This window comes from Equus quagga, chromosome 3 (assembly GCF_021613505.1).
Source record: "Equus quagga isolate Etosha38 chromosome 3, UCLA_HA_Equagga_1.0, whole genome shotgun sequence".
Taxonomy (NCBI): Eukaryota; Metazoa; Chordata; class Mammalia; order Perissodactyla; family Equidae; genus Equus; species Equus quagga.
The window spans coordinates 30,870,795-30,884,223 of NC_060269.1; the positions used below are offsets into that span (position 1 = coordinate 30,870,795).

General features: G+C 35.2%; 1 protein-coding gene across 15 annotated transcripts in view; it reads left to right on the forward strand.

Annotated features, from left to right (window-relative positions):
• Window positions 1-13,429, forward strand: part of IL15 (interleukin 15) — a 124,747-nt gene that overhangs the window by 76,996 nt on the left and 34,322 nt on the right. The window contains exon 3 of one of the 15 annotated variants that reach the window (XR_006888020.1): window positions 3,670-3,783. The exons of 13 other annotated variants lie outside the window; for them this stretch is intronic. The gene's annotated coding sequence lies outside the window, so the exon portion shown is untranslated. Of the gene's footprint in view, window positions 1-3,669; window positions 3,784-13,429 lie in introns of those variants that run through there. One more of the 15 variants, XR_006888023.1, reaches the window with a different exon arrangement.

The window sequence follows — 13,429 nt, forward strand, 5'->3', positions numbered from 1 at the left end:
AATCATGTTGAAATGAAGAGAAACGGAAGAGTTGCAAGAAGAGGGTGTTGTCTGGGAAGAGAAATTTTGATTTTAGATTAATTAAATTTGAGATAGCGATAGGCTGTGCAGGTAGAAATATACATTCGCCAGGGATTGGCGAACTCCTTGTGCAAGGGGCCAGATAGTAAATATTTTAGTCTTTGTGGGCCAAATGTGGTCTCTGTTACATAATCTTCCTTCTTATATTTTCTTTTCTTAATTATTCTTTAAATATATTTTTTTTAAACTGTAGAACAAAAACAAGCTGCAGCCTCATTTGCCCTGTGAAGTCGTAGTCTGCCAAGCCCTGCTATAGTTTATTGCAAAAGAACAGAGCCTTGGCAGAGATGCTGGTGCCAGACCTCTAGATTTCTTAATCTTTAGCATATATATAATTTGAAAAATCGTTAGTGAGCATGGATACTATATCCAGGATTCTAATTAAAACTGAATATGATTATGAAAATAAAAATGCATAAATATTTAAATTAAAAGGTTCTTTCCCAGAAATAGATTTTACCAAGTCATGTCCCACTTCTTGTGAGCCCTGTAAATTGCTTTCTACGCACTTGTATCAACTAGATACAAAAGTATGTTCAATAAAATTAATACAGATACATTAAAAGAAATAGTGATTAGAATTTAACATAAAACTTTTGGAAAATTCCTAATTTCATAACTCTGTGGGAATTAATGTGAAATAAAGTTTGATTTACCACAGAAACAAAAAGTGAAGCCCTTGGTTGTGAGATCCTCATGATAAATGATAGAATGAAACAGAACACAATTATTGGAGCAGCTGCACTGGGCTTAAGGAACTGGGATTCTTTGTTTTAACTATGGGGTTGGAGGGGGTTATATTCTTTCAAAATGGACCAAAATAAATGCATTATAGAAATAATTTAATCAGACAATTTGAGTTTTTTAATTCTATCTAAATTAACTAAAATCTATGACACAATTTTGAAAAGCCTCTTCAAACTAGCCAAAATAAACGAGTCCATTCATTCCCTCAATTTAAGTAGATTAGTAGAGAGTGAGTATATTTTCCAAACTGAATTTTATCAATACTAAGTTTAGCTGAGGCATTTTGCTTTTTACAATAGATTTCTAGAGAGATTAGGTCTCTTCCTTTTACAATAGAAATTATAGCCACAACTAGAAGGATCCACGACTGAAAATACACAACTATGGGGGCTGGCCTGGTAGCACAGTGGTTAAGTGCACGTGTTCCACTGCAGAGGCCTGGGGTTCGCCGGTTCAGATCCCGGCTGCGGACATGGCACTGCTTGGCAAGCCATGCTGTGGTAGGCGTCCCATATATAAAGTAGAGGAAGATGGGCGTGGATTTTAGCTCAGGGCCAGTCTTCCTCAGCAAAAAGAAGAGTATTGGCAGCAGTTAGCTCAGCAAAAAGAAGAGGATTGGGGGAAAAAAAATACACAACTGTGTACTGGGGAGGCTTTGGAAGAAAAAGGAAAAATAAAATCTTGGGGAAAAAAAACAAAAAATTATTTTATTTGTTTTATTTAAGATGACACCTTATTTCAGGTAAACTTTTGAATTCTACAAAGAGTATTACTTTCTTACAGATGCAGAGCTCAGATTACAGAAAATTAGTTTTAGATAAATTCAGTGTTGTATTCAGTTTCAGGTACTGAGTTTTGAGAGAAACATTGATAAATTGGATTTTACTCAGAAGAAGACAACCAGGAATATAAAGTGTCTAGGTACTAACTCAAATGAAAAATAGCCAAACAACTAGCATGGAAAAGAAAGACCTTGGAGGGGCTGGGCGTGGGGGTGGGCTACATCTGTATCAGTTTTCTTGATGTTTAAAATAGCAGAGGAAGCAGCAGATTGAGTCGTTCATCCATTCACTATCCGTCTAGCTATCCATCTAGCTATTCATTCAACCATTTAAAAATAACCTTCTGTATGTTGGTCGTTGTACATGTGCTTGAGATACAGAGATGAATAAGATAGCCCCTGTCTAAAGACACTCACAGCTTAATGGGGAGACTCACAGTTTTGTGGGCACACTTAGAGGCTAGGTAAACTAATCAGTCTTTGTTTTCTCCGCTAGATAATAATAATACTGGCTCATAAGGTTATGGTTAGGAAAAAAACGAGGTTGTGAAAAGTACTTCAAAGTAGTCTAGAAGGTTACATGATTTCATATTATAGACTGAGGGGTTTATTGGCAAGAGATTACTAACTCAGATTTTCTAAATGTTGTGATTTAAAAATTTATATATAGGGAGTCAGATATCTACTGCTGTGTGACAAACCATCCAAAATTTAGTGGCTTAAAGCCCCAACACTTTGTTATTTCTCATGATTTTGTTGATTGGTGGGCCAAATTTTCTGCTGTTCTTGTCTGGGCTCATTCAAGATTTCCTCACTCCCATCTCTGGGGCCTTGGGGCTGGCTGTGGTCTGAGTTTTTCTCTCCATGTAGTTTCTTCATCTAGTATTCTAGCTGGATTTTCTTTCAATTCAGCAGGAGCATTCAAAGAGAGAGAAAAGAGAGTGGAAAGCCCTCTTAGGGCCTCACCTTGGAAGCTGCGCATTATTTCTGTCACATCCTTTCAGTCATAGCAAGTTATAAGGACCGGCCAGCCCAATTAATAGAAGGGGAAATAGACTCCACCTCTTGATGCGAGAAGTGATGAAGTCACATGGTACAAAGGCTCGGGGGATGGGAGGGATTGTTGTGGCCATCTTTGCAACATACTGAGTTTTCATTTCACATTTGATAAAATGTAAATATTTTTCCATATACAATGGTAGCAGTTGTACTTATTTTTTTGTATTTCAGTAATCATTACTAGCAAATAATAATATGAAATAGCATATAGTTTAAGGCCTTCTATAGTTCATAGTATTGTTGTTTCTAATTAAAGAGATATTGCGGCAAATTCTAACCGAGGTGTTTTGACATAAGGATGTGTCTCTATCTATGAGAAACTCTACTAGTTTGACACTTATAGTCTCGTTAGTTGATCATTACACTGTCTTCAACAGTTTAGCAATAAGAAATAAATTCTGCCTCTTAATAGCTGTCAATTTTATTCCTTTATGACTAAAAGATAAATATATTTTACTTCGGTTTTCCTGTTATCTCAGTGTGTAACCAAGGCTTGGAGAGCCTAGAGTGGGAGGATGAGTGATTTTTTCTTTGTTGTTTTAATCTAGTAGTTTCAGCGTCATTTCTAACTGGTTAGTCTCCTTACTTTTTAAGTGATTTTGTGAACAAAATATTATGTGGTTGCGTTGACCTATCTTTGTTCTTTTGTAGTCTCAGTGACTTTTTTCTTGAGGGTATGTATGATAAACAGAAACAAATTCATCCATTTTGCTAAAAAAAAAAAGGATTTCAAGCATTTGGGAGTAGCACTTATTGTCCATTGAAAAATACTCACAGGATCTAGATTGAACGGTAGACTTAGTACATAAAAGTAGGGAGCACTCCTAACGACTTCTGGATTGGCACTGCTCGACTAAAAAGAAACTATATAAAAGTAGTGATAACAAAGTAAAAATATTACAATTTATAGACAGTTATATATGGTGATTATAGTCTCTAGCAATAGGGAATGTCTTTCATTTTCTTGATTATGCAACAGTTTCTTATCTTCTCACCTTTAGATATGCTGTCCCCTGAGCTTGGAATACTCCCATCGCCTTCTCACTTAGGGAATGTCTGCTGCCTTTTTGGCCCCAGCTTCCATGTTACTTCCTCCAGAGAGTCTTTCCCAGGTTAGGCACCTCTGTTACATGTTTTCATAGCACCCTCCTCTAATAGTTCCCACTATTATGTCATTGCTGTCGGCTTGTCTGTCTTCCTCACTGGACTGTGAGCTCGATGAGGACAAGTATGATGTTGACCTTGATCACAGTGGTATCTTCACTTCATAGCACAGCACTTAGAGCTTTGTAGTGGGTGATCAGTATTTGTTGAATGAATTAATTTGGGGTAGACTGCAATAAAATTTCCTTGTTTTCTTTATGTATTCTTCATCCAAATAAAAATACAATAGAACCCCTATTTTCTGGATCAGGACCACATCCAGAATGTCATTTGACATTGAAAAAGAAAAAGCACACAATGATCTGTCTTTTCATTGCATGCGACAGATCAAACATCCTGCTTTGTAAGTGTTCACGTGGTCTCTTATTATATGCTGGCTTTATATGATTCTGCATAAGATTTTATTTGATTGACTTTGTATTTTTGACAGTTCCATTAGCACATTGCTATGGGAATTGTGGTCACCCAAATCAAATATCTCAATTTTGGTTTACCCCATCACCATACTCGCTACCTTGACTGTATCTTTCTGCTTCCTACAGCTTTTCTACAGCTTCCTTTCACCCTCTAGATCAGTAATAACCTCATGGCCCCTCTGTCCTCCACTATTCCGTGGCAGTTCTTTGGCAACATCTGCCCCTTGTAACACATATAAGAGATAATGTGTTTATTACCATCTCACAATATATTAGAACTCACATTCTCTAGTTTGCCACCTTTCTCTAACTTTTCTTTTTTCAACTCTAATGTAATATCTTGCACATACTTATGGTCCAAGAGATAGTTGTTGATATCTTTTTTGAAATGAGTTTTCTGTAGCATGTGTCTCATGTTGGGATTCGGTGGCTACTTTCCATTAGCCAACCTCACAGTCTTGCTTCCAAGATCCCATCAATTGAAAAAAAATGTAGTTAAACATTGGCATCTGGGACAAAACTCAAAAAGGAATCCTAAATGTTAAGAAAAGAGTAATCTATATTGTTCTGTAATTTACTATACTACATTATGTCATATTATAACATAGGAAAAATATTGATAGCCAGTTTCTCTTCAGTAAAGTGTAGAAAATTAAATGAAATTCTTTATAATAGAATTATATAGTATATCTAAAAGTTATTTTATTCAAACTTTATTTGCTTTTACTTAAGTAATATGTTTCTATGGAGGTACAGTTGACATATTATATTAGTTTCAGGTGTACAACCTAGTGATTCAATATTTTGTTATATTGAAACATGATCACCACAATAAATCTAGCTATTATCCATCACTATACATAGTTACAGAATGTTTTTTCTTGTGATGAGGACTTTTAAGATCTATTCTCTTAGCAACTTTTAAGTACCCAATACAGTATTATTAACTGTAGTCACCATGCTGTACATTATATCCCCATAACTTATTTATTTTATAGTTGGAAGTTTATAGCTTTTGACTACCTTCACCCATTTTGCCCACCCTCTACCCCCACCTCTGGCAACCACCAATTTGTCCTCTTTATCTATGAGCTTAGTTTGTTGTTCGTTTTGTTTTTAGACTTCACATGCAAGTGAGATCATATAGTATTTGTCTTTGTCTAACTTATTGCATTTAGCATAATGCCTGAAGGTCCATCCATGTTGTCACAAATGGCAAGATTTCATCCTTTTTTAGGGCTGAATAGTCTTCCATTGTATATATATAGTCATGCATCACTTAACGATGGGGAAATTTCTGAGAAATGCATTGTTAGGTGATTTTATTGTTGTGCAAACATCATAGAGTGTACTTACACAAACCTAGAAGGTATAGTCTACCTACCCATACCTAGGCTATATGGTATTAATCTTACGGGACCACCATCACATATGCAGTCCGTCATTGACCAAAATGTCATTATGTGACACGTGAACATATACCACATCTTCTTTATCCATTCATTCATCGATGGCCATTTAGGTTGTTTCCATATCTTGGCTATTGTAAAAAATGCTGCAATGAAGATGAGAATGCATGTATCTTTTCTAATCAGTGCTTTTGTTTTCTTCAGATAAATACCCAGAAGTGGAATTGCTGAATCATATGGTAGTTCTAGTTTTACTTTCTTGAGGAAACTCCAAACTGTTTTCTATAGTGGCTGCAGCAGTTTACATTCCCACTAACAGTGCACAAAGGTTCCCTTTTCTCCACATCCTCACCAACACTTGTTATTTCTTATCTTTTTGATAATAGCCATTCTCACAGATGTGAAGTGATATGTCATTGTGGTTTTGATTTGCATTTCTCTGATGATTGGTGATGATGAGAATCTTTTCATGTACCTGTTGGCCATCTGTATGTCTTCTTTGTAAAACTATCTATTCAGATCTTCTGCCTGCTTTTAATCAGATTTTTTTCAGTATTGAGTTATATGGGTTCTTCATAGATTTTGGACTTTAAGCTTTTATCAGATATATTACTTACAAATATTTTCTCCCAATCAATAGGTTGCCTTTTCATTGTGTTGATGGTTTCCTTTGCTGTGCAGAATTTTTGTGCTTTGATGCAGTCTTTCTTGCTTATTTTTGCTTTTGTTGCTTTTGCTTTTGGAATCATCCCTAAAAACTCAGTACCAAGAGTGATGTCAGAAGCTTACTGCTTATGTTTACTTCCAGGAGTTTTATGGTTTCAAGTCTTATGTTCAAGTCTTTAAGCCATTTTGAGTTAATTTGTGTGTATGGTGTAAGATGTCTACTTTCATTCCTTTGCATGTGGCTGTCCAGTTTTCCTGACACCATTTATTGAAGAGACTTTCCTTTCTCCATTGTATGTTCTTGCCTCCTCTGTTGAAGATTAGCTGTCCATATATGTGTGGTTTTATTTCTGGGCTTTCAGTTCTGTTCCATTGATCTGTGTGTCTGTTTTTGTACCAGTACCATGCTGTTTTGATTGCTATAGCATTGTAATATATTTAAAATCAAGGATTGTGATCCCTCCAGCTTTGTTCTTCTTTCTCAAAATTGCTTTGGCTATTTGGGGTCTTTTGTGATTCCAAACTAATTTTAGGGTTGTGTGTTCTATTTCTGTGAAAAATGCCACTGGAATTTTGATAAAGATTGCATTGAATCTGTCAATTGCTTTGGATGGTATTGACATTTTAACAATATTCTTCCAATCCATGAGCATGGAATATCTTTCCATTTATTTGTGTCTTATTCTTTAATTTCTTTTATTAATTTCTTGTAGTTCTCAGTGTACAGGTCTTTCACTTCCTCAGCTAAATTTATTCTTAAGTGTTTGATTCTTTTTGATGAAATTGTAATTGGAGTTTTTTTTTAATTTCTCTTTCTGATAGTTCATTGATAATGTACAGAAATGCAACTTTTTCTTTGTATATTGATTTTGTATCCTGCAACTTTACTGAATTCATTTATTAGCTCTTGCAGTTTTTTGGTGGAGTCTTTAGGGTTTTCCATATATGATATCATATGTTCTGCAAATAGCGGCAGTTTTACTTTTTCCTTTCCAATTTGGATGCCTGTTATTCTTCCCTAATTATTTTGGCTAGTGCTTCCAATAATATGTTGAATAAAAGTGGCAAGAGTGGGCATCCTTGTCTTCTTCCTGGTCTTAGAGGAAAAGCTTCCAGCTTTCCATCCTTGAGTATGATGTTAGCTGTAGACTTGTCATATATGGTTTTTATTATGTTGAGATATGTTCCCTCTATCTCTTTGTTGAGAGTTTTTATCATAAATGGATGTTGAATTTTTGTCAAATGCTTTTTCTGCCTCTATTGAGATGATCATATGATTTTTATCCTTCATTTTGTTAATGTGGTTTGTCACATTGATTGATTTGCAGATGTTGAACCATCCTTGCATTCCTGGAATAAATCCCACTTGATCATGGTTTATGATCCCTTTAGTGTATTGTCTAATTTGGCTTGCTAATTTTTTTGATGATTTTTACATCTATGTTCATCAGAGATATTGATCTGTAATTTTCTTTTCTTATGGTGTCCTTGTCTGGGTTTGGTGTCCTGGAAATGCTAGCCTTGTAAAATGAGTTTGGAAGAGTTCTCTCCTCTTCTGTCTTTTGGAAGAGCTTGAGAAGGATTGGTATTCATTCCTTGAATATTTGATAGAATTCACTGATGAAGACATCTGATCCTGAACTTTTGTTTGTTGGGAGATTTTTGCTTAATGATTCAATCTTCCTACTAGTAATCAGTCTATTCAGATTTTCTATTTCTTCATTGCTCAGTCTTGGAAGGTTGCATATTTCTAGGAATTTATCCATTTCTTCTAATTTTTCCAATTTGTTGGTATATAATTGTTCCTAATAGTCTCTTATGATCTTTTGTATTTCTGTGGTGTCAGTTGTAATGTCTTTCCTTTTATCTCTCATGTTATTTATTTGAGTCTTCCCTCTTTTTTTCTGGATGAGTCTAGCTAAAGGTTTGTCAATTTTATCTTTTCAAAGATCCAGCACTTAATATCATTGATCTTTTCTAATGTCTTTTAAGTCTCTATTTCATTTATTTCCACTTTGGTTTTTGTTATTTCCTTCTTTCTGCTAACTTTGGGCTTTATTCTTCTTTTTCTAGTTCCTTGAGGTAAAGTCAGATTGTTTACTCGAGTTTTTTCTTGTTTCTTGAGGTAGGCATTTATTACTATGAACTTCCCTCTTAGAAGTGCTTTTGTGCATCCCATAAATTTTGGTATGTTCTATTTCCATTTTCATTTGTGTCAAGGTATTTTTTGATTTCTCCCTTGATCTTTTCATTGACCCATTGGTTGTTCAGTAGCATGTTGTTTAATCTCCACATATTTGTGAATTTTCCGGTTTTCTTTTTATTGATTTCTAGTTTCATAGCATTGTGGTAGAAAAGATGCTTGATATGATTTCAATGTTCTTAAATTTATTATGTCTTGCTTTGTGGCCTAATATACAGTCTATCCTGGAGAATGTTCTATATGCACTTGAAAAGAATATGTATTCTGCTGCTTGTGGATGGAATGTTCTGTATATATCTATTAAGTCTGTCTGGTCTAACATGTCATTTAAGGCCAATGTTTTCTTATCATTTATTTGTCTGGATTATCTATCCATTGATATAATGGGGTATTGAAATCCCATATTATTATACTATTGCTATCTTTTTCTCCCTTTAGCTCGGTTCATATTTGCTTTAAATATTTAGGTGCTCTTATGTTGAGTGCATAAACATTTACAAATATTGCATCCTTTTATTGGGTTGACCCCTTTATCATTATGTAATGACCTTTCCCTAACTTTTGTCCATTTATCTCATATATATAAAACATCCTGTTGTTATTCTGACAGCAGTCTCATAAATTGACTCAAATTTTATTATATAATCTATCCTCTCTCAAAACAGACAATCTAGTTTTTTATTCCACTGCTATTGTCCAACATAATTAATGATCTGTTTTTTCCTCTCAACCCACATTTGTATTTTTATAACCATGCATTATTTGGACCAGCAGAACAATGTAAGCAAATTGAACATTCACAAAGTACTTCATCTTTTCTGTTTAGGTACTTAAATTTAGAAAGTTTCGCTAAAGTTGATAGTAGATTTGTACAAGTTTCAGGTAATTCTTCAGCTGTTCTTTATTGTAATAGAGAATCACAATCTAGAGCACTTATGACCTTTGATTACTTTTTAGGATCCTAATCCTTTTTAAGGATATCTAGTTGTTGCAGTGTTTTTGTTTTTTTCCTGAGGAAGATTAGCCCTGAGCTAACATCTGCCACCAATCCTCCTCTTTTTTGCTGAGGAAGACTGGCCCTGAGCTAACATCTGTGACCATCTTCTTCTACTTTATAATTGGGATCCCTACCACAGCATGGCTTGACAAGCAGTGCATAGGTCCGTACCTGGGATCCAAACCAGCAAACCCCAGGCTGCCAAAGTGTGACGTGCGAACTTAACCACTGTGCCACCAGGCCTGCCCATGGTGGTCTTTTTCTTGATGCTCAGCTGAAGTGTAGCATGTATAGGATGCAAATACAAATTAATAAGACTGATTTTCACATGTGCTTTGTGGAATAATCTGATTATTTCATTATGATATCTCATCTGAAACTTCATTTTAATTTTCACAAACCTGTAAGTCTATTTGAGGTATAGGGGAACCTAGGTAGGAGTAATATCCAAACAATTTTGCAGCAGATTTCAGAAAGGTTGACTTACAAAATGTGTTAGAACTCTCTGAAGTTTCATAAAATTAAGTATTCAAAGGTACATTCATTGCATCTTAAATTCTTACCACACGCTAAATACTATGCTAGTCACATTGCATGCGTAATCTCATTACTCCTAATTACAATCATTTATGATTTATATCATTTTCTCTGCTTTTCAGAAGCTTTAGGAATTGAATAAATTGCCCTACCTACTAGTTTTTTTATGCTTGTGTAATAAATCATTACAAGCTTAGTGACTTAAAATAACACCCACTAATTATATCACAGTTCTGTAGATCAGAAGTCCAGCTGAGCTCAACTGGATAATGTACTCAAGATCTCAGAAGATAGAAATTAAGGTGTCTGCCAGACTGGGCTCTTATCTGGAGGCTTTGGAAAGAATCCATGGCCAAGCTCATTCAGGTTGTTGGCAGAATCCAGTTCCTTGTGGTTGTAAGAATGAGTCCTTATTTCCTTGCTTGCTGTCATCAGGGGCCATACACCCCTCCTAGAAGCCACCATTATTCCTTCTTACAAGACTCCCTCAATTTTCAGACCAGCAAAAGCATGTGTAGTTCCTCTCATGATTTGAGTCTCTCTGGCTTCCCTTTCTCCGACCAACCAGAAAAAGTACTCTGCTTTTAGGAGCTTGTGTGATAAGGTTAGCCCTCTCTCCCAATAATCTCCCTGTTAAGGTCAACTGTGCCATATAATACAACACAAGGGTGTGAGGTGTGTGATATCTCATCATATGCACATTTATGGTGGGATTTTTTGGGAGGTGGGGCGTGTAATTCTGCTAGCTGCACCCTATTACTCAAAACAGTAATTGAAAGAGTTAGAGATCAGACCTGGATTTGGTTGAACTACAGAGCTTTATCCTTATATCGTATTCATCAGATACTCATCAGAGGTCCTGATTTTATCCATGTTCATTATGGGAGCCAGCCTTATTGCTATATAGCCACTCTATGTTTGTACCACATACTGCTATAAAAAGTACTGCCTTTGAGGGTTGTAGCACAAGCTTTACATGCACACTGGTCCTGGGAAATACGAGATCCAGGTGGTTAAGAGTTACATAAATTAAATTTTGTTATGCTCTACATATTTCTGTGATTTGCACTTATGTCAGTTTAGTCTGCCCTATTTTATTTCAAGCTTAGATTTCTACTTTGTACTCCGTCTCCCCTCTGTTTCTCTTATGAATATACTTTAAAGACTTGGTTAACTAAGAGTCATGTTCATTTCAGTTTCTTTTGGAAATTTGAGCACAATCATAGTTTTTCCACTTATCTGTATTCTTTTCAGAGGTAATTGAATTCAGGGACTATAATTCCTATAGCAGTGTGCTAAGGGAACTGCCAAAGATATAAAATCAATCAAGAAAAAGATCCTATTCTTGATCATACAAAGCTACCATTACCTAGAGATGAAATGGATTTTTATGAAGCAGAATATTTGATCTGGTGCACACAGGGTAAGAAAGAAGAAGATTTTGTTATTTTATTGATTTTAAATAGCATAAACAAATATATTGCATATATTTCTTTGACTTTTGAGTGTGACTTTTTTTGAGAGATCTGTTGATTTCTTTGTTGACAGCTTTTGAATCTTCTTTTTTTCCCCCATTAAGACAATGATAGGAATTTACTTTTTTCTCATGATTTACCAGGTCAGACAGAGCCTCATAGACTATAACCAGCTCAGTTGTATTAAGAACAGTGTAGTTTATGTGTGAAACAAACTGCAATCCTGGTTTACTCAATAACTAAGTAATTTGGGACACATTGCTAGACATCTCTGAACCTTGTTGTCCCTAACTATAAAATGAGCAGTTCCAAAATTCTGTTATTTTACACATATCTATGACATTCTGAGTTGCTGGAAATAATTCATTTGGATTTGACTACTTAGAAATTTGTTCACTAGATCTCATAAAGACATATGAAAAAAATTTACAAACGAACATGTGTGAAGATTATAGTAAAAGTGATTGGAATGTGCATGGGCTTGTCATACTTAATCAAGCTATAGGATTGTTTTTCTTTCTTCACTCAGTAAAACTCTGCTGGGTTCCAATTTTTTGTATACTATGCTCTCTTCAAGTAAGTGTTCCATTTTTTTCCTTTTTCTCTTATTTCACTAGAAATATCTTTTATTTGGAATGTTATTTGGTCACAATTTGTGCATGATTGTTCTTACTTTAGGGAGACATTATTACTTCTGCTATCTAGGATAAATTACTTAAATTTTAAAACACAGACATCATGATAGTACTCTGGTCAGAGTGGTTACACATTGTCTTAGCAAGTTGATTTTGCCTTCCTTTGTAAAATATGTTTATGAAACATTGGCGGTGTCATTCTGATGGGTTCCCAAATTGATGGCTCAGTTGTGACAAGTCAAAGCATCCACATGCTGTTTTACAGTGTTAAAGAAAATTAAATGACCAGTTAAGTTAGAAAAGAAGTCTGAGCTATAACTTCTCTGTGTAGAAGAGAGGATATTATAGGCAACATACACAAGGAATCATTTTTATGGTAATAAAGTTTGGAAAATACCAACCAGAACACAACAAAACTATTCATGCTGTTGTTCAGTATGTACAGAACAAAGAGAGTTTCAACTCTGCAAGAACCTATACACTATATATTTGCAATGATGCCTTAGTGCAAGGGGGAACAGCTGTTTATCTGTTTTACTTTTGATTTTATTTTCCTTTTACACTGCCGTTCTTTCAGTACGTGGCTTCATAAAGCTGTAGGATTCTGATAGGAAAACTACAGAGTCCATGTGCTTTGGAAGTCAATGTGTTGATTTTCTAGCTGGATAGCAATAGTTTATTATAGCTGGAGGGAGTGTGTGACTATGAATGTCAGAGGCAGGAAGCTTAATGCCACCAATACCTTGTCCAGAAGTGAGCTATCTCCTGTGTATTATGTGCTTCATTCTACTGAATGAATATTGTATTACTGTTCTTATTTTTTTGTTTGAATATCAGAGACTTATCACATGGTTTTGTTTCTGTTGAACACTTGATGGAAAGTTCTGTTGTAAAGCTTCCTTCATGGAGACAGCTTTACGTCTTGGCTGTAAAGGAAAGTCCCATAAAATTTGATCGGATATCGTCTTTATGAGTTGCCTCCCTGTGTGCTATTAGAAGCTCAGAACCTGAGTATTACTTTTAACTCAGAGCTGTGTTTGCCCAGTGATTTGGACTCATCCTTCATCTTACCACTTTCTTCCTACAAAACATCTCTCCAACCAGCCTTCCTTCAGGAGCTCAATAGTCTTGTTCAACTCATCCTTCCTGTACATTTGCATTATCAAGGACCAAACATCATTCATGTTTAGGGATTCACCTCTTTTGTTTCTTTAGACATAGCTTCTAAGAAGTGCTTCATGCCAGGAAGTCTTCAATAA